Below are 20,818 nucleotides of genomic sequence, written 5' to 3' on the forward strand. Positions count from 1 at the left end.
CTCCTCTCTCTCTTTCTGAACCGCATCATCTGCACTCATGTGGCTCACATTACCTTCATCTTTTTACCCAATGAGTACATGTTTCTAAACTGTTTTAAAGAGCTGGGCCAGTGGAATGTTATTCATATGGTCAGAAATGTGAATGGTACCAGGTAGGCTGTATAAGGAGGTGGCTTTCCTATAGGTCAGTGGTCGGCAAACTCATTAGTCAACAGAGCGACAAACCGCGGCGAGCTGCAGCTTGCCGACCACTGTTATAGGAGATCATTTAACAACAATTGTTAGGTTGGGTTTCAAGTGTTTGATACCTTCAAATGAAAAGGAATTCACTATTTAAATTTAAGGCTAGATATTTATAATGGTAGTAAGTTCCTTTCTACAGTATAATGAAATGTAGCCTTTCTTTTGGTTCTTTCTACTTCTTCCATTTAATAATCTAAATACTTGGAGAAACTAGTGCCAGACAAGAATGAACATCATCAGTTATGTTATCTTTTCTCTATTTCTCTCATAGTAAGGTGTCTAGACACACTCAAAGGCCCCTGAGCTGAGACAGAGCTGGAATGCACTTTCACAGATTTTAATCTGATAGTCTTATGTTGTTGGTTTTTTGTTTGTTTGTTTGTTTGTTTGTTTTATGAAAAGTTCTGTTTTCTCATAACCGGATTTAGTTTTACCTGAAGGACTACTAAATTCAGTTGAATGTACTATTGTAAAGATAATATATATATATATATATATATATATATATATATATATCTATATATATATATATATATTTATATAAATTCTAGCCACAGCTGGTTTTGTGCAATAGATAGAGCATCAGTCTGCAGACTGAAAGGTCCCGGGTTGAATTCTAGTCAAGGCACATGCCCGGGTTGCAGGCTTGATCCTCACTAGGGGGCATGCAGGAGACAGTGGATCAATGATTCTCATCATTGATGTTTCTATCTTTCTCTCCCCATCCCTTCCTCTCTGAAATTAATAAAAATATATTTAAAAAAACATTCTGGGCAAAAATGTTCTTTAAGAGCCTATACCCAACAGGTTGGGTATGTCACAGACATTCCTTAAAACAATTAATTGACAAAAGTTTCCATTTTAGTTACCATCCAAGGCTAAGGAAATCAATACATTTGATAAATTTTAATAGACTCAAAATTGGGAGAGATATTTGAGCCTATGTACTGAAGTGAAATCTAAAAAAGTAACTTGATTTTTATCCCTAATATGAAACTTTATTATTTCTAGATGCAAAATATACTTAAAGTGACAAATTGGACTTTGAACAATTGTTAATATAGCAAGTATTCTGTGTCTTGGAATTTAGGACACTTTATGCATGATAACTTCAAGAAAATTAATATAACATCTCTGCAAATATCCTCATTTTTGAAAGATTGCATATTTTCTGCCAAAAGAGTCATTAAAATACTCAAAAGCAAATTTTTGTTCCCAATATGCTCTCAGGAAATAAGAATGATGTGTCTCAATAAGAATGATAAGTGTCTCACTGTCTTTCTTTTAGAATATGTTAAAAATATACAAATAATTGTTTAGGATACAAATTATGAGAGGTAGTTAAAATAGAGTGTGTACTTTGAAAACACAGCCTACCTTGTATATTGACTGCCTTTTAATTATAGCTGCCAGCATGATCTCTATAATCCAGGGGCAGAAGGAAGAGAACATTGCTATAGAATGTATAATGGAAGGAGGGATGACCATTTTCTCATTCTCTGTTATTGCAGAGTGTAAGACTACTTCATGGACAGGACATTGTAAAGGAGACAGGGTCTGCTTTATTTTCTCACAGGGGCCCAGTAAGGAACTTAGGTAGAGTAGCCCACGGGGCATCACATCAGGCTGTCTCTGGATAGACTGTAAAATTATTTTTGCCAGTCTCCTTTGGATAAACTCCTGCTCTAACCTCTCTGTACACCTTCGTATCAGGTATTTTAATGTTGTTTATTTTAGTGCCCACACTTTAGGATGAACTAAATTGTTTGAGTCCTCCTTTAACAGTATAGTTATATTTATACTAGAGGCCTGGTGTATGAAATTTGTGCACTGGGGGGGGGGGGGGGTGTCCCTCAGCCCAGCCTGCACCCTCTCTAACCTGGGACCCTCGAGGATGTAAACTGGCAGTCGGATATCCCTCTCACAATCTGGGACTGCTGGCTCCTAATCACTCCCTGTCTGGCTGCCTGATTGCCCCTAACCACTCTGCCTGCCAGCCTGAGAGCCCCCTAAACGCTCCTCTGCCAGCATGATTGACACCTAACTGCCAGCCTGATCACCCCCACTTGCCCTCCCCTGCAGGCCTGGTTGCCCCCAACTGCCCTCCCCTGCCAGCCATCTTGTGGCAACATGGGGTGGCCATCTTGTGACGACGTGGAGGCAGCCATCTTATGATGTGAGGGCGTGGGGGTCAATTTGCATATTACCTCTTTATTATATAGGATTGAGACATCCTCAGTGATGTCCTGATTGCTATATGTCATCCTCTTATTGGGACTTGAGGCTGCATTTAATGCTTCTGTGGCACCCTACACTCATGCTTCTCAAAATGCACCTCTCTATGCCCTTCATAGGTTCCTACCTCCTTACCCATTCCTCAAGGGCATGTTTTTCTCAGGGTGGTGGATCCTGCGAATTACTTACTCAGTATCTATTCTTCCCTTTTTCTTTACCAATGGAATCCTGACTTAAATGGGGCCAAACCATATACTGCAGGTAAATGTATTCTCTTTTCCAGACTCTTTTGAGAGCAGTTTTAGGCAATGAGATGGAATAAAGAAGTCTAGAGGGTTAGCTTCTGGGGGAAACTAGTGCTTTCTAGATAAAAGGGGATGTGCACCTTTTCTTTTCCCCCTTCTTACCAAGAATGAAAGGCATGCCTGAAGGCAGACTTGTGACCTCGAGGGTGAGAATCACCTGCTTAGGAAAGCAAAGCTAGGTGGATCATGGACTCTTTCTTTCTTTTTTGACCTATTTACCCCTGGGTTTCTCATTGTTTCAGAAAAATAAATCCTTCGTAAGCCACTATGATTTTTGTTTACTTACAGCCCAAAGCAAGTCATGCCAACCTCTGCCATTTTATCATGTTTTAAAAATTTTAAAAAATATTTTAGTATTATTTTTACTTTGTTTTTATAATGTGTTAACGATTAGTTAACACAATGTCTTTACCTTTAGTGCAAACTCCTTACATGCCGAGGTTGGATGTTCTTTATCCATGTACCCACACTACCTAGCACAAGTCTGGGGAAAAGCAAGAACATCACGCTCTGATTCTTTACACATGAATAAGAAACAGAAATGAAAATCACCAAATCCATGGAAAGATCAGCCATTTTTGTACTATTCACACTTTTAACTATATTACATTCTTTTAGTAAAAAGTATAATCATTTTTAGTGGGAGCCCTAAGAAGTACTAAGTTAGTGCCAGGTTCCTAACAACCAGGAGTCAAAGAGAACCCAGTAAAGATAGGGAGGTCAGCTTTAATCAGATAGACTATCTAATGTTCTAGGAAGGAGGGAGGAGAAAATGGCTGAGATGGGTGGTGGTCTGGATAATCGAACAAGCATTCGAAAGAGAAGGGATTATGGTCTGAGCAGAGCCATCTTTCTGGTTTTACTTCATTGTTGGATTTTGGTTATCTGCCACCACTCTCACTTTAGAAATATATATGTCTTCGGGACAGCTTCTGTGGTCTCCAGGTTTGCCCCTTTAAAATTCACCCTTAATCATCAGTGTCCTGTCTAAGGTTAAAACTTGGTCATGTCAGTCCATTGTCTAAAAGCCCTTTAAAGCCCTCTATTGCCAGAGTTAAGAATCTACGCATGGCACAAGGGTCCCTCCTTGGTCTGCTTTTCTGATCCTTCCCACTGCACACCTTGAACTTCAGTGCCTCATCTAGGGGAACGTTCGCCCTTCTCTGCCTGGCCTATGATCCTCTTTGCCTCCAGGCTCCTGCACAGGTTACCGTCATTGGCCACGTTCCTGGTCACTTACCTGGTTTCTTGGCTAGAGCCCCTTAACTTCTTTTAAGATTAAGATTTACTCGTATAGAAGCTTTAATCACTTAATAGCTATGGAACCTTGAATAAGTTACTAAACCCTTTATTTTCCTGGTTAGTAAATTGGTGATAATAATGGCACCAACCTCGTGGGTTTTTTGTGAGTTTGAAATTGGTCAACTCAACGCATGTCAAGTACTTAGAACACAGTACATAAGTACCCTATGTGTTAGTCACTATCCGATAGGGGCTTAATCACAAGGAACAACAACAGCCTGTAATTATTGGAATCGAGAGTCTAGGTCAGTGGTCGGCAAACTCATTAGTCAACAGAGCGGCAAACCGGGGCTCGTGAGCCGCAGTTTGCTGACCACTGTGTTAGTGTATATGATATTAGCCATTATCATTATAACATGATTTTTCCAACTCTTCTTTAATAAACCTGAATTTGATATATGTTCACTGTGTCCCGTAATACCATGTGCTGCATATTTCTACTCTTTGACTTACTGACAGGCGGTGTGGCATGGTGGAGCTGAGTATATGGGTTAGATTTTTAGTTGTGCTAATAACCTCTCTGTGCCTTATTTCCCTCAGCAGTAAAATTGGGATTGCTGTGAGGATTAAATGAGCTAATTAATATATGTTAAGCACTTAGGACAGTATGTGGCACATAGCAAATGCTATAGAAGTCTTTGCTGTGCTAATTACATATTTGCAGATATGTTTTTAACCACTTGAAAGTGAGTTTTCTTTTTTTTGCCAGCTTGACTGAGATATAATTGATATATAATACTGTGTAAGTTTAAGGTATACAACATGATGATTTGATATATGTAAATACTGAGAAATGATCAGCACAACAAGGTTAGTTTACACATCCATCATTTCATAGTTACAATTGTGTGTATGTGTGTGTGTGTGTGTGTGTGTGTGTGTGTGTTGAGAACTTTTAAGATCTACTTAGCAGTTTTCAGATTTGCACACAGTATTGTTAACTGTGGTCACCATGTTGCAAATTACATCCTCAGAACTTATAACTGGACTTTGGATCTTTTGACCAACTTCACCAATCCCCCTTCAACACACATGCTCACCACCCCTGGCAACTACCAACTGCTCTCCACTTCTATGGGTTTGATTGTTCTAGATTTCTCATGTAAGTGAGATCTAACAGTATTTATCTTTCTCTGTCTATTTCATTTAGCATAATGCCCTCAAAGTCTATCTATATTACAAATATCGAATTTCTTTTGTTTCTTTTTTTGCAACTAAATAATATTCCATTTTATGTATACACATATCCACCATTATTCTATTCATTCATCCATCAATGTATATTTAATTTGTTTCCATATCTTGAATATTATTGTAAATAATGATGCAATGACATGAGCATACAGATGATTTCATTTCCTTTGGCTATATAACAGAAGTGGAATTGCTGAATCATATGGTAGTTCTATTTTTAATTTCTTCTTTGATCCGTGTGTGTGGCTTAATTTCCATATATTTGTCAATTTTCCTGCTTTCCTTCCATTATTGATTTCTAATTTTATGCCATTGTGGTCATAAAAGATACTTGATATAATTTCCATCTTCTTGAATTATTGAGACTTGTTTTGTGTCCTAACATATGATCTAACCTTGTGAATATTCCTTGTGTATGAGAAAAGAGATTCAGTTTATCTTGTCTATGGATAGCTGCTAGTTAGTCTTGTGAGGGGGACTGCAGTCAGGAAGCACCTATGCCACTGTCTTGGTGACTGGAAGTGACTTTTGTGAAGGTAGGGATGGCAGGGGTTGTGATATTCAATTTATAAGTTTCTAGTACCTAATGATACATGAGGTATATAGCTGACATTCATAAAATCTTTATTTAATAACTAGAGGATTTTTTTTCACAAAGGAACAAAATTAGAAGTAAAAACTCATGAAGTTTTCATTTAAACATCCTTAAGTTTACTGTTCAGAAAGCATGTAATCATTGGCATAGAATGGGTTTCACCATTCCTCTCTGCTAGTATTTCTTTATTCCTGTCAGATTTGATAAGGACCATAATAAAACTTAGAGAAAAGATTAAACTGCTGACATTTGAAATATCCAGTTAGAAAATCTGATGTTCTCAGTATTTTCACTCCCGTGGTTCCTGGCTGTATTAAGCAGGTTTATTGAAGGTCAACTTAGGTCATAAGAGATCTTATTCTGGACGACAGGTTATACTGAGCCTATGCTTTGTGTGTTTCCACCACCTGCACTGTAATGATGAAGAATTTTTTGAGCATCCTTCTGTTTTATCATTGGGTTACCAGCTGGCTTGCATCAGGTGAGTTCCTCTTAGAGTCACACACTTACTGCAGAGCTTGGTCCCTCTGGAAACAAACAATCCCTCAATCAGTGTGAAGATTTTACACAAGAGTGTAACATGATCAAGTTTGTGTTTTGAAAAGATCATCTGGAGTCCATGGAAAAAAAGATTGGGGAGGAGTGAGAGGCATGGTGAGAGACCAGTTGGAAGATTGATACCATAGCCCAGGCCAGGAACCAAGACAGAAACAATCAAGGGATGGAGAGATTTGGGAAATGGTAAGAATTTATAACAGGCGATCATTGCTATTGACTAGAGATGATGGAGGGTATTAGAAAGGCTCCTATGTAACTATATTATATTACTCAGTGCCTAATAGGACTATTAATCAGTGTAGAGTGAAGAGGAGAAACAATACGTTTTATTTGGGAAAAGTAATCACTCTGTTTCTGGAGGTGCCTTTGGCCAGTGGATGTGCATGGCAGGCAGTTAGTTGTTACAGGGTCTGGAACTCAGGAGAGTACCCAAGGCTGGAGATAAGGGTTCAGGAGTTGTTACTGTCTGGTGATTAGTGTAAGCCAGTGGTCGGCAAACTCATTAGTCAACAGAGCCAAATATCAACAGTTCAACGATTAAAATTTCTTCTGAGAGCCAAATTTTTTAAACTTAAACTTCTTCTAACACCACTTCTTCAAAATAGACTCACCCAGGCCATGGTATTTTGTGGAAGAGCCACACTCAAGGGGCCAAAGAGCCGCATGTGGCTCGCGAGCCGTAGTTTGCCAACCACTGGTGTAGACCACTGCTGCTGCTGACATCACAGGTAAAGTACATATAGTGAGACAATTAACAGAGAATGAACTCTAACTTGGCACAATGGCAAACTGATTTATTTTTTAGGAGATAAGGAAATGGAGTACAAGAGGTATTGGAATGTTTCAAGAGCATCTTACGGAAAGTTCATTGTTAAGGATGTGGAAAAAGCTTAGTATCTTTTCTCAGAAATCTTAAAAACTTAAGTTACTGATTTATATGTATCTGGATGATTCAACTAAGGGGTATGGGTGGCAAAATATAGAACACAAAATAAAGCAAGCAACCACCAAAAAACAAAATTCTTAGGTACATTCTTACTTGTAAACAACCACCACCTCTTTTAATCAGAGAAGGCTGCAGGGCAGTACTGTACTTTAAATTTATAGTGTTTTTTTTTTCAAAGTGAAAAGTAATTTTTATGCAGCAAGCTAGTGCATGCACATATATACACCAACGACACAAACATTTTTAAAACAATACTCAACCTTACTTTTTGTGATGCACTTGTGATATTTTTCATTCCATTCCATTTATTTTGTTTCATTCTATTCCTTCTTTTCCATTCTGTTCCACTGTAAAAATTAAACTCTGATTCAATAACCTACAAAATTGATTTTGAAAGACTACTAAGAGGTCACAATTCACAGTTTGAAACATTCTGCTTTAAAATCTTACTGAATCTTATGCCCAGCCAGTGTGGCTCAGTGGTTGAGCAATGATCTGTGCTGGAGTTGTGGGCTCAATCCCCAGTAATGGGTGTGCAGGAGGCAGCTGATCAATGATTCTCTCTCATCATCGATGTTTCTATCTTTCTGTTCCTCTCCCTTCCTCTCTGAAATTAATAAAAATATATTTAAAAATAAAATTAAAATAAAATCCTATTGAATCTTATATAAATTAAAGACAGATTCTACATGTAATACCTTTATTGAAAGTAGGCTAATGTAAAAGAGTTTCTAGAAGACTAATTAGGGTCCTTGTGAATATTCTCACAGGAATCTTGCTGAGGAGTGCTAAACCACTTAGTTGGTAATTTATTCATGTGTAATTCAGCCAGTGGTATTATGGACTACCTACTTCAGGCATGGCGCTGTGCTCGCTGTTGGGGACAAAGTGTTCAGCGCAAGGCAGATCCAGAGTTTGTACGTTTTGAAACCTAACGCAATTTGGGGACCCACTTTAAGAAAACAAAAGCGTAAGACAGCAAATATAAAATTAGGTGCCAAAGTGATTACTTATTTGTGATGGAAAAAAAGCATATTATACTCAAGTCTCAGGTCTCTTTTGTCTAAGATCCCCTTAGGCAATTTGCCAAAAATGTTTCTAGAGTAATACTTATCGATGGCAGCCTATTCCCTTCTCACCTGGAACACTGCAACTGCACAACTAACACCGCTCAAAGGGCCTGTCTGACATTTCATTAGCTTCAAAGTAAATCCACCTCTGTTTGCTTCTGTGTAAACAACATCAACCACTTGTGTCCTCTGGGCAAGGCAGACACAGGTTAAAGGACTAGTCAAATAATACATTATCAATTATTTTGTGCGATGGAGAAATACGGAGAACTGTGAGAGCTTCTAGCAGGAAATCGGACCTAGTCTGCAGCGCAGGGAAGACTTTGCGAGAAAAGGCCAGCTAGAGACAAAAGCGTCCAAGGCTCTGGTGCTGTAATCATAGGGCTGCACCCCACCATGACATGACACGTCCAGAAACTTGGAGTGAGTGTCCAGACCCTTTTAAAACAATTTGAAGGAATAATTTAAAATCCATTAAGTCTAATAATACGTTTAAGCATCATTGTGCATGTATGCCCTTTATTTTTTAACTAGAGGCCCAGTGCACGAAATTCATGCACAGGGGTGTGTGTTCCTCAGCCCAGCCTGCACCCTCTCCAATATGGGACCCCTCGAGGGATGTCTGACTGCCTGTTTAGGCCCATCCCTCTCACAATCCAGGGCTGCTGGCTCCCAACTGCTCACCTGCCTGCCTTCCTGATTGCCCCTAACCACTCTGCCTGCCAGCCTGATCACCCCCTAACCACTCCCCTGACAGCCTGATTGATGCCTAACTGCTCCCCTGCCAGCCTGATTGGCCCTAACTGCCCTTCCCTGCAGGCCTGTTCACCCCTAACAGCCCTCCCCTGCAGGCCTGGTCCCCCCCAAATGCCCTCCCCTGCAGGCCTGGTGCCCCCGCAACTTTCCTCCTCTGCCGGCCTGGTCACCCCTAACTGCCCTCCCCTGAAGGCTTAATCGCCCCCAACTGCCCTCCCTTGCAGGCCTGGTCCCTCCCAACTGCCCTCCCCTGCTGGCCTGATTGCCCACAACTGCCCTCCCTTGCAGACCTGGTCCCTCCCATCTTGTGTCCACATGGGGGCAGCCATCTTGTTGTTGGAGTGATGGTCAATTTGCATATTACTCTTTTATTAGATAGGATTTTGTTTTCCCAGAAATTCATTTTTCTTACATTTACAAAAGTATGAGTATGCATGCATTGGGGGCGGGGGAAACCTGGTCCTTCCCATCGATAGACTGAGAAGCACTGTCAGAGATGCTCCAAACAGTAGAGCCCCATGTCCCTCTGCTTTCTGCTTGCCATAGTTAAGTACAATCCAAGTGAAAATAAAATAACATTTAAAATAAGGACTAGACAGCAGGAAGTATTACCGTGACATTAAAGTAGAAAACTTTATAATAAATAAGAAACAATAAGGACATTAAAAATAGGAATGAGAGTTAAGAAAAATTCAAGGCAGAACATGCAAAAATTAGGATGTGATGGCTTTTATTTTTTTATTATTTTTAAAAAATATATTTTATTGATTTTTTACAGAGAGGAAGGGAGAGGGATAGAGAGTTAGAAACATAGATGAGAGAGAAACATCAATCAGCTGCCTCCTGCACACCTCCTACTGGGGATGTGCCCGCAGCCAAGGTACATGCCCTTGACTGGAATCGAACCTGGGACCCTTCAGTCCACAGGCTGACGCTCTATCCACTGAGCCAAACCAGTTAGGATGGATGCGATGACTTTTAAAAAACATAGAACCATTAAAAGCATAATTCCTTACATGACATGAACTAATGTAAAAGGAGCACACATGACAATGAAATTTTCATTTAGGAGTTGAAAACCAAGTGGATACGTGGGTCCTCCCAACACCAGGCTTGCCCTCTGGGTGAGAGCCGATGGGGAGAGATGCGTCCCTGGGTCTTGTTCTGGGTGCTTGCGAGTCCCAGCATCCTTGTTGCTTTATGCAGGGAGGAAACATGGGTTCTCCTCAGTACTGGTCATTTCTATTGCCATGGCTCCCGTGTGCAGTCCAGCACCGGTTCCATTGGATTATCACATCCCTGTGTAAGGAACATCTGTTAGAAATACAAGGGCACTGTTTTTCATTTTTCAAAATCCCGAGCAAATTTAACTTTTTGGTATTTATGAACTAAGAAAGGGTTTGCTTCTAAACATTTAATTTCATTTCACAGCAGTTAGTAAAAGAATATTTGAGTATTAATGAAAGAGGTAATGAATGCATTTTACCTTAAACATCAACCTTTACCTCACTTTTAAAATAATGTCTAAGTGTTCAGGCTAATTGAACCTTTGACATTATTTTTATTACATTCATGGAAGGAAAAAGTAAAAAAAAAATACTAATAATATATTTATATTGATGATTTCCCCCCTTTTTCTTTTTATTCATGTTTATTACTTTAAAAATTATATATTTTTAACATGACCCATGATTTTTAAAGCAAATTTATATAACTCCTTTTGCCAATAAAAAATAAAAATTTGTTCATCTTAAGAAAGGATTTTATTAATGAGTAAAAATACACTATTTTTTTAAAAGTTGCTTATCATAATATTCAAAGTATGATTTCTTTTAATTGAGTTAAACTAGCAGACTGTCTAATCACATATTTATTTCTGTAAGCTTTTGATTCTTGCCAGGTATATGTCATTATTTTAAAATTAAGTCATAATTTTGTCAATTTTTTTTTCTTGACAGATTTAGAACATTGTATATTGGGTACATTTAGAAGTGTTCCCATATTTACAAATTAGGAGGAATGGATGACTTTTCCATTATAGCTTTCTTCAGCCATTATGTCATAATTGCTTAATTCAGACAAAGTAAGTCATGCCACATTGGTAATTGAGCAAAGATAAATCACAATTTTGTTAAGTTGTTTTCCCTCCACGTAATTAGAATTGTGCACTCTTAAGGATTTGTTGAAATTTACAAATGGGATCTACTTTGAACTGAATTTTAGGGGGAAAAAGTCTTAACTGAGATTAATGCAGAAAATATTTACTTGCATTTTCTATTTTTGTTATTATTTTTTGTGTAAGTCATTTAAGTTTCAGAAAATTGGGACAATTTTAGAGAAATGTCCTGTACCCAAATTGTAACATATAAATTGTAAATAACTTATTAAATCATTGAAAATATACTTGTCAACAGGAAAGAGCACACATGTTATCCATTGCAAGAGTTCATGTTGTACCATATGAACATACACATGAACGTCTTTATTGCAGGAGTTGGTGTTGTACCATAACCAAGAAATGTAAACTTCTCTTGGGTAAATAGATAGTGATGATGTTTTCATAAACCATGCTTCCGTGAATGATCTTGATCACACTATTTGGATAGTATGATCACCATAGCTTTGTGTTGGTTAGAACTCTGCATATCCATTCTCTTAACATCCAGGAAGGAAGGATTAAATGAATAAATGAATGACACTGGAAATATTTGGCACATTGATGAGGAATAATCAAACCCCTTGAAAAGTTTAAAGATTTGCTAGAAATTCAGCCTTTTCTTGGACTTATTTGGATAGTGTGATAAATTGCTCAAGCCCATTTTCCAGACTCCTGCGGGAATTTTATCAAAGCAATAGCAACACATGCTGTGTACTTTGTTTAACTTCAGTGTATTATTTATTCCTCTGAAGACACATTTCAAAGGGAAAAGTATGTGCTGCAGATGCAGTGGCTCTAATTACAAAAATACACAGATGTCATACAAAATTTACCTTTGGGCCCAGGATATAAGTTCAGGATTTGAAGCCCAGGAGATTGCTGAGGTAAGACCCATTGTTCTGCAGTGAACAAACATGACAGGCTATGCAAATGAGAGGCATGATGGCATCGAATGGTGCTTTCCTCCCATTTTGCTGATATAGTTCATCTGGGCCCAACTGTGCAAAACAGACTGAAACTCAGTCTTATTTTAGTTCACTTCTAGGGCTAGTTTTGACATACAATTGTCAAATTAGATCTGTATAATAAAAGAAATACATTTATTTATCAAATTACGGTGGAACTTAATTGCTTGTAAATAAGGAAGTTATGAGGAGGAAAGCGATTTATTGGAGTTAGATCATGCTTATAAAAATCCATTGGAAAATCAAGATTAGAAGTTTTCCATTTACTCCCTTATAAGTAATCTTTTCCCTCAAACCTGGATATGAGAATTTAGCTTTCCTTAGCCCCAAACACATTATTACATAGCAAAGAAGAAAAGAATAAAGAGATTAGGAGGGGGAAAGCTACTCAGGAGAGGCCAGAAGCCTCTCCACTCTGAATTTTAAGTGCTGCTTCTGATGTTGTTTTCTTCTTTTTCATTAATAAAGGATATTAAGGAAGTAACCCAAGCATAATAACTGTTCACACAGCCCCTTTCACAAGATATTCTTAGTGGCTTGCATTTTCTGGAGTTTGTATCTGATAGTGGAACAGAACTAATGCAGATGGTGGAGAAACAAATTCTTTGGAAGTGGATGCAAAGAGCAATATGGTATAATCTTGGATACAATGCTCCCATTGTGTTTGATGCATTCATTCATCTGCAGATGCATTCATTTGCAAATTACTCAGTGCTCCTATCTCTTTTCAGACGAAGAATATGTCATTCCAGGAAGGCCAGCACATCCATGACCCACTGGATTCTTAAAAGGCTGACCTCCTTCTGGTTTTCTCTACCCCCTTCTATTTCCTTTGAGAGTCTGGAAGAGCTCAGTGTGGAAAGCTTGGGCTCAAGTGGATTATGAGCTACATAGTTCCTCAGCTGCACATGCCTGTACATTTTCCCCATAAATACTTCATAGCACATCTATTTGAAGATACATTTATATTAGTGAGGTTAACCATATGTTGTTGGAACAATCTTGGGAGATAGAAATAATTGTGTTGTTTATTTTGTTATAATGGATGTGCAATGAGCAGAGAGAAGACATACTTAAATGAATACCTACTATATATATATATATATATATATATATATATATATATATATATATATTTAGCATGGGAGAGATATCTTACATATTCTCATATTGGGCCAAAGTTGTCTATGATGCTTGGGAGAATAAAAGGAATGAGATTATAATAGAGGAATAAAAAAAGATAAAAAGAAATATTGGCAAGGTAGAATAAAATTCTCCAATAATCAAGAATCAGTGCTTGGTGTTTACCAGTTCATGAAGTTTCAGTTTAGGTTGATCAAGATGAATCTGTTGCCTGCTATGTGCCAGTGCTGGGTCCTGAGGCTTAGAGATGAAACAGCCTCCACCTGCAAGGAGCTCAAAGTTGACAAAGGAATCTGGACAGAGTGAAGTCTGGTTGTGCAGGAAACCTGTCCTTAATAATGAAATCCCTGAGCTGAAACTTGGAGAATGATGACGTATCAACTAAGTGCTTAAGAGGAAAAGGGCAAAGACTTGTCTATACAGGGGACTCAGAAAAAGTGAGTGTGCAAGATGAACAAGTAGTTTCAACATGGCTGTATGATCTCTAATCCAGTGATCTAGGCTCCCTATTACATTCTCTCTTCAAATTCAGTGAAGGCTGATCTATGCATTAATTTAACTGTATAATTGAGGTGGCTTTGACCTTTTTATGTTTTGATGCTATTCAAGTTATTATTGTTCATGATAGAAATAATCAAAATAACTTCTGTTCCTTTCCCACCTGCTATTTGATTTTTGACATCCATCCTGACAAAGGTATTAGAATATATAAATACAGTTTGTGAGGAACTATGAAAACTAACATTGGTCATGGGAAACTATTACTGTTGGCACAAAATTAAAATCTCCATTTTACTTTCTTTTTGGACATTAGAGAGTGTATTTGTATTTCAAAACGTAATGTATAATAATTCTCATGATATTCTGTGGGAAAACATGGAAATGTCAGGGAGGAAGCTAGATGGATAAGTAATTGTTTGCAAAGGTCATTAGTGGCTCAATTATTGTCACTCTGAAAGGAAGTGTCTAGATTCTTGCCTCTTGACTCTGTCATCATTCCTGGATCATCAACATTGAATTGAAAGGTTAAGAATATTGTTGCCAATGCTTCAGTGTCATAATAAGATTTTTTCCTTCCTTTCTCTCTCTACAAATAATGATAAAAATGGAGAGCATCTATTATATAGTTGGCATTGACATACATTTTCTTTCATCTTCATCCTGTCCCTACCATATAAGCAGCTATATCCTATTCCAGTCTTATACATGACAGTAAAATAGCCCACGTGAAAAGTTACGTGGCCTATAATATGGAATAAATAATCCAGAGATAGACTTCTGGCTCCCAAACCTCTGGTTTGCCCACTGTTTTTAACTACCAGTGCATGCTTCCTTTGAATATATATGCTATTAAAAGTATTTGCACATTATAATCTTACTGCTATCTCAGGTTTGCTTCCCTTATGGAAGGAAGCATCTCCATTGTATTAAGAGGGACTAAATATCCTCCATCACTCTAACTAGAAAATATATTTTTTTTAATAAGGTGATTGCTTCTTAGCTAATGAAAAGAACATAAATATCATTATTATTTACTTTATTTTTTAAAGTAAATTTTTAAACATTTGGAAATCTTAGATTTACATTAAAGTTGTGGACATAGTGCAGAGGGTTCATGTACCTTTCATACCATTCCCTATGATGTTATCATCTCATATGGTACATTTTTATTAAAACTAAGTAAAGCTAATACCATTGCTATTAACTATACTATAGACTTTATTTGGATTTCATTGGTTTCCCCACAGATGTACTTTTTCTGTTGCAGGATCCAATCCAAGATTCCCACAGTGCTTAGTGTTCATGTATCCTTAGTGTCTTCTGCTCTGCAATGGTTTCTAAGTTTTTCTGTTTTTCCATGCCTATGGTCTGTTTTTGTAACCTTTGCTTAGCACAGCTTGGAAGAGAAGTGGTCAAGTATTTTACAGAACGCTCCTCACTTTGATTGAGAAGAGGTATTTTCCATGATTGGCTTAGGGTTATGGTTACTGTGAAGAATACCAGAGATGTGAAGTGCCTTTTCTTTCTTTCTTTTTTATTTTTTTAAATTGATTTCAGAGAGGAAGGATGAGGGAGAGAGAGATAGAAACACCAATTATGAGAGAGAATCATGGATCGGCTGCCTCCTGCAAGTCCCCTACTGGGGATCGAGCCCACAACCTGGGCAAGTGCCCTTGACCAGAATTGAACCTGGGACCTTTCAGTTCACAGGCCAATGCTCTATCCACTGAGCCAAACCGGCTAGGGCTGAAGTGCCTTTTCTTCTTACATTTTATCAGGGGTTCATGATGTTATCTTAGATATCTTGGCTGGGTCTCTGTAACAAAAGCTAGATTAAGATTAACAAGAGAAAAGCATTCAAATTTATTAAATATATGTTTACATGACCGGAGGGCCTTCATAAGGAAATGAAGATCTAAAGAAAGTTAAACACAAGTGTTTTTATGCTAGGTCTGATGAAGAAAAGAAAGTTGTGGACAAATGTGAAAGGACAAACAAAATATGAGCTAAATTTGGTAAATTAGGGGAATTTAGCGAGGACTGTTCATTTAGATTCCTCTTGGTGTCCCTCCGTCTTCAGAGATAAAGAGCTCCTTTTGCTCTGAGTATAGAGAGCATACCTCTCACGCGAGGGTTTTATGACCTGCCTCAGGGGTAGATCAAGGAATCCCTCCTATACCTGTCATTTCTCAAATTCCTTCAGCCTAATTCAGCTTAAAATAACCAGCATGCATGCTAAAGTACCATATTTTGAGGCAGGGTGTCTGAGTCCTGTCAATATCAGCATGACCTAGCACTAGTGATATTAACATTAATGATTAATGGCTTGGTTAACATTATGTTTGTCAAGTTTCTTCACTGAAAAGTTAGTTTGTTACAGGTTGAATTATGTCTTCTAAAAAAGATATTTTCCTTCTAGTCCCCAGTACCTGTAAATGGGACTTTATTTGAAAATAGACTTAATCAAGTTAAGATGGGGTCATTAAGATGGGCCCTAGTTCAATTTGATGAGTATCCTTAAAGAGAGGAAAACATCATGTGAAACATAAGTAAAGACACAGAGACACCCAAGGAGAATGTCCTGTGACAACAGAGGCAGAAATTGGAGTGGAGCATCTGCCAAGGGTTGATTGACAGCTGCCTCAGAGGCTAGGAAGAGGCAAGGAAGGATTCTTCCCTGCAAATTTCAGAGAGAGCATGGCTTCACGGACACCTGAGTTTCAGAGTTCCAGACTCCAGAATTGTGAGAGACCAAATCTCTGCTGTTTTAAACGATTCTTTTTTTGGTGTTTTGTTATTATAGTCCTAGGAAACTAATATACTATTCATTTTCCATTTTCTGTCCTTTGTAAGCAAGCTACTAAATCCAGGTCACACTGTAAGGTATTTCATTTACTTTTACATATACATTTTGAAAACTTTGGACAGAGTTGCCATTATCTCTTTATCCTACTTAATCTTTGGCTGATGACATGGGCAATGAAAATACTGAAAGGCAGCCACTGACCATGGAGCTGTGTTTATGTTCATCAAATAATTCTCTTCAGGGGCAAAAATGGAATTCTTCTCATTTGCATTCCCTCAAATAACACTATCTTATATAATAAAAGCCCAGTGACTGAACAGCAGAATGACTAGAACGACTGGTTGACCAGCTGTTATGATGCGCACTGACCACCAGGGGGTAGAGGCTCAATGCAGGAGCTGCCCCCCTCGCCTCCTCCCCCCCCCCCCCCCCCATGGTCAGTGCGCTACCACAGTGGGAGTGCCGCTTGGCTGACCGGGATGAATGGCTGCTCCCGCTGCAAACCCCATGCTGAGGGGCAGGAATCCAGGTTGCAATTGTCGCCTCCTCGCCCCAGGCTCCTCCTCCTTGCTTCCTGCTGCCTCCTCTGGATGCCCGCAGGATGTGCAGCACTGCTACCAGGCTCGCAGAGCTGAGTCCAGAGGCTGGGAGATGGGTCCGTGGCTGCTGCCTCTCAGTGCTATTGTCCCTAGGCCCAGCGAAGATGCTGCACCAGAAGCAGCCTCTCAGAGGGCGGGTCCACAGCCACTCTGCTGACCCAGATGAGCAGCGCTCCCACAGCAGGCCGATCCCCGCAGGCCACACCTCCCACCAGTGCATGAATCCCATGCACTGGGCCTCTAGCTGTATTATAATGCAGAGAGTCATGATCGGTTTTTGTAACCTTTGCTTAGCATAGTATTGACTGAGTGAATGTAATAAGAATGCAGTTCTTAACTCAGGCCTTTTACATGGAATTATCCAAAACAAGTTTTTATATAACATTTTTTGGACAGTGTAGTTAAGCCACTTGAACCATTTATAAGAGTTTAAACTATAGTTCTAAATCTTTTCTCTAACAAAAGGAAAGAAGGGATATTAGATTAAATCTATTTATGTGTAAAACCTTCAAAATAATCTGTGATTTCAACTGTGTTTCCCAATGTAAATTGTGGTATTAACTGTTTGGAAGCTAATACATTTTTTTAAAAAAATATATTTTATTGATATTTTACAGAGAGGAAGGGAGAGGGATAGAGAGCCAGAAACATCGATGAGAGAGAAACATCGATCAGCTGCCTCCTGCACACCTCCCACCGGGGATGTGCCCACAACCAAGGTACATGCCCTTGACCGGAATCAAACCCGGGACCCTTCAGTCCGCAGGCCGACGCTCTATCCACTGAGCCAAACTGGTTTCGGCAAAGCTAATACATTTTATTTTTTTTCTTCCCAGTTCTTCCTTCCTTCCTTTTTTTCTTGTTTTATTTACAAGAGAGGCCACTTTCTGTGGAACGAAGTGTATACATATTTTCTTTAAGAACGCATTCAGTCTGGCTATAAGAAGAAAGATATAACATGTAGATGTTCATTTTTTGCTACCCTGTTTGCAGTAATAACACCTATTTTTTGATATTCTTGAGCATTTCATTAAATTTACCTTAAAACTTAATTATGTAAAACCAGTGCATTGGAGCTTGTGAGATCATCATGGGTTTGGAAGATGATCCCTCTGGAGTTGAACACCCAGGGGAGCTGGGAGGTTGCATTACCAATGACCAAAATATGCTTAACGCAAGCCCATTTTTCTTCCTGCATGATACAGCATTTATTGGAAACAATCCAAATCCATATGTATGCTCTAAATTGTCCATTTAATGTAGCAAAAAAGAAGTGTTTCCTGTTACATTATATAGTATTGGTCATCAATTACTTTTACAAAGTATGCTGTTGGAGGTTTTAAGTAAGCATGCAGATAGAAACTACAGTAACCCATACTTTTATCATATATTAAAAAAATTAGAGGATAGCTTCTTATACACACAGTATGTGTATATTGGCCTTCCTACATAAATATATACATGATTAAAACAAATTTTTGAATATGGTATGTAATGACCTTACTCTTACTATATAACTCTACCAGTTTAACCATTTTTATGAGTTAACTCATAAAAACATCTCATCAACTTAATCTCCAAATCATGCCAGTGAATTTGTTTAAAGATAGTTTTAGAGAAGGGGGCATTTGGGAGAGTGAGGCCCAGAGACTGTGATGATAATGCTCTAAGATATCAGAGAGAGAGACATTTTGTTTCTCCTTGTTGTTTAAGACTATAGGCCCGGTGCACGAATTTGTGCACCAGTGGGTTCCCTCCTCCTGGCCTGTGGGATCGGGCTGAAACTGGCTCTCTGACATTCCCAGAGGGGTCTTGGATTGCAAGAGGGTGCAGGCCAGGCCGAGGGACCCCACCGAAGCATGATCGGGGCCCGGGAGGGACGTGGGTGGTTGGCCAGTCAGGGAGGGATCACAGGAGGACTCTAGGGTATGTCTGTCCCATCTGGCTCAGTCCTGATCGCTGGACCCCAACAGCAAGCTAACCTACCGGTTGGAGTATCTGCCCCCAGGTGGTCAGTGCATGTCATAGCGAGTAGTTGAGCGACCTTAGCATATTAGCAAATTATGCTTTGAATGGTTGAATGGCCAACCAGTTGACCAGACACTTAGCATATTAGGCTTTTATTATATAGGACTAGTGGCCCAGTGCATGAAATTCGTGCATGGAGGGGGGTTCCCTCAGCCCAGCCTGCAACCTCTCCAATCGGAAACCCCTTGGGGGATGTCTGACTGTTGGTTTACTGGACGTCATGACCCAGGGTTTTTATATATTAGGATATCTGTAATTCCTTACTATTGTCCAATTATCACATTCTCAGGGGGCTTATTGAAGTGAACAAGTGTAATATCACCTGTGTTTGCTAAGTATGTGTCCATTTTGTTACACAGTAATTATTGGCAATCATTGATTACTAAGTGCAGCTTTAACAGTCAATCATGTAAGCCAGACTTTGGGACATGAGAGGACATGTAAGAATCAAACAGAGAATGATGTCATGGATCTTTAGGTTAAGCTGCCTCCATGTTTCTTTTTACATGTAGTTTCAATTAGATTAATTGTGCAGGGAGAATTCTGAGAATTCAGTCAGATCCTGTCATGTGCTGGGTATCACATGAAGGTAGGTTGGCAACCAGGAAAAAATACTCTTTACTTTTTTTAAATTTCCTTAAAGAAGAAACAATGTTACATTTTGATGAAAGAAGATAAATCATCTAGCAGAATTGAATCCTCCTTCCCATCCAAAACCCCTAAACATATTGATAATATGTATAGATTTCTGATATCCCTTATTTTAAAAAGTGGTTTTTTCTTTAGTAGTTGGCCTCATTTAAGATTTCCATCCAAAGGAATAAATTTTCAAAAACTGCCAGGTATCCAGCCATCGTCCTACTGCATCATATATTATAGTATATTATAAAAGTCTGACTACAGCAAATTTGGACAGATTATTTCAAAACATGACATATAAATACATAATGTGTAGGATTCATGAAAAATGAGGAAAATAAAGCAAGAGATATTCTTCCTTCAAATTGGCCAAATTAAATTCCAAATATTTGAGGTTTTCTAGGGAAGAAATTGTGTTACCTGCCTGAAATGATAATTTCCTGAATGCTGCTTTGGAACATGCCAGATACTTGCTTAGATTAAAATGGAATTTATTATGTAAATTCCATTTTACATAATATATATATATATATATATATATATATATATATATACACATATACACACACACGCTCACCTACATAGGTATGTATGTATATATTAAAATATAATTTATTATATTTTATTATTTTTAAAAATATATTTTTATTTATTTCAAAGAGGAAGAGAGAGAGATAGAAACATCAGTGATTAGATAGAAACATCAATCATTGATTGGCTGCCTCCTGCGTGCCCCACTCTGGGGATCATCACAGCAACCCGGGCATGTGCCCTG

This window comes from Plecotus auritus, assembly GCF_963455305.1.
Source record: "Plecotus auritus genome assembly, chromosome: 7".
Lineage (NCBI taxonomy): Eukaryota > Metazoa > Chordata > Mammalia > Chiroptera > Vespertilionidae > Plecotus > Plecotus auritus.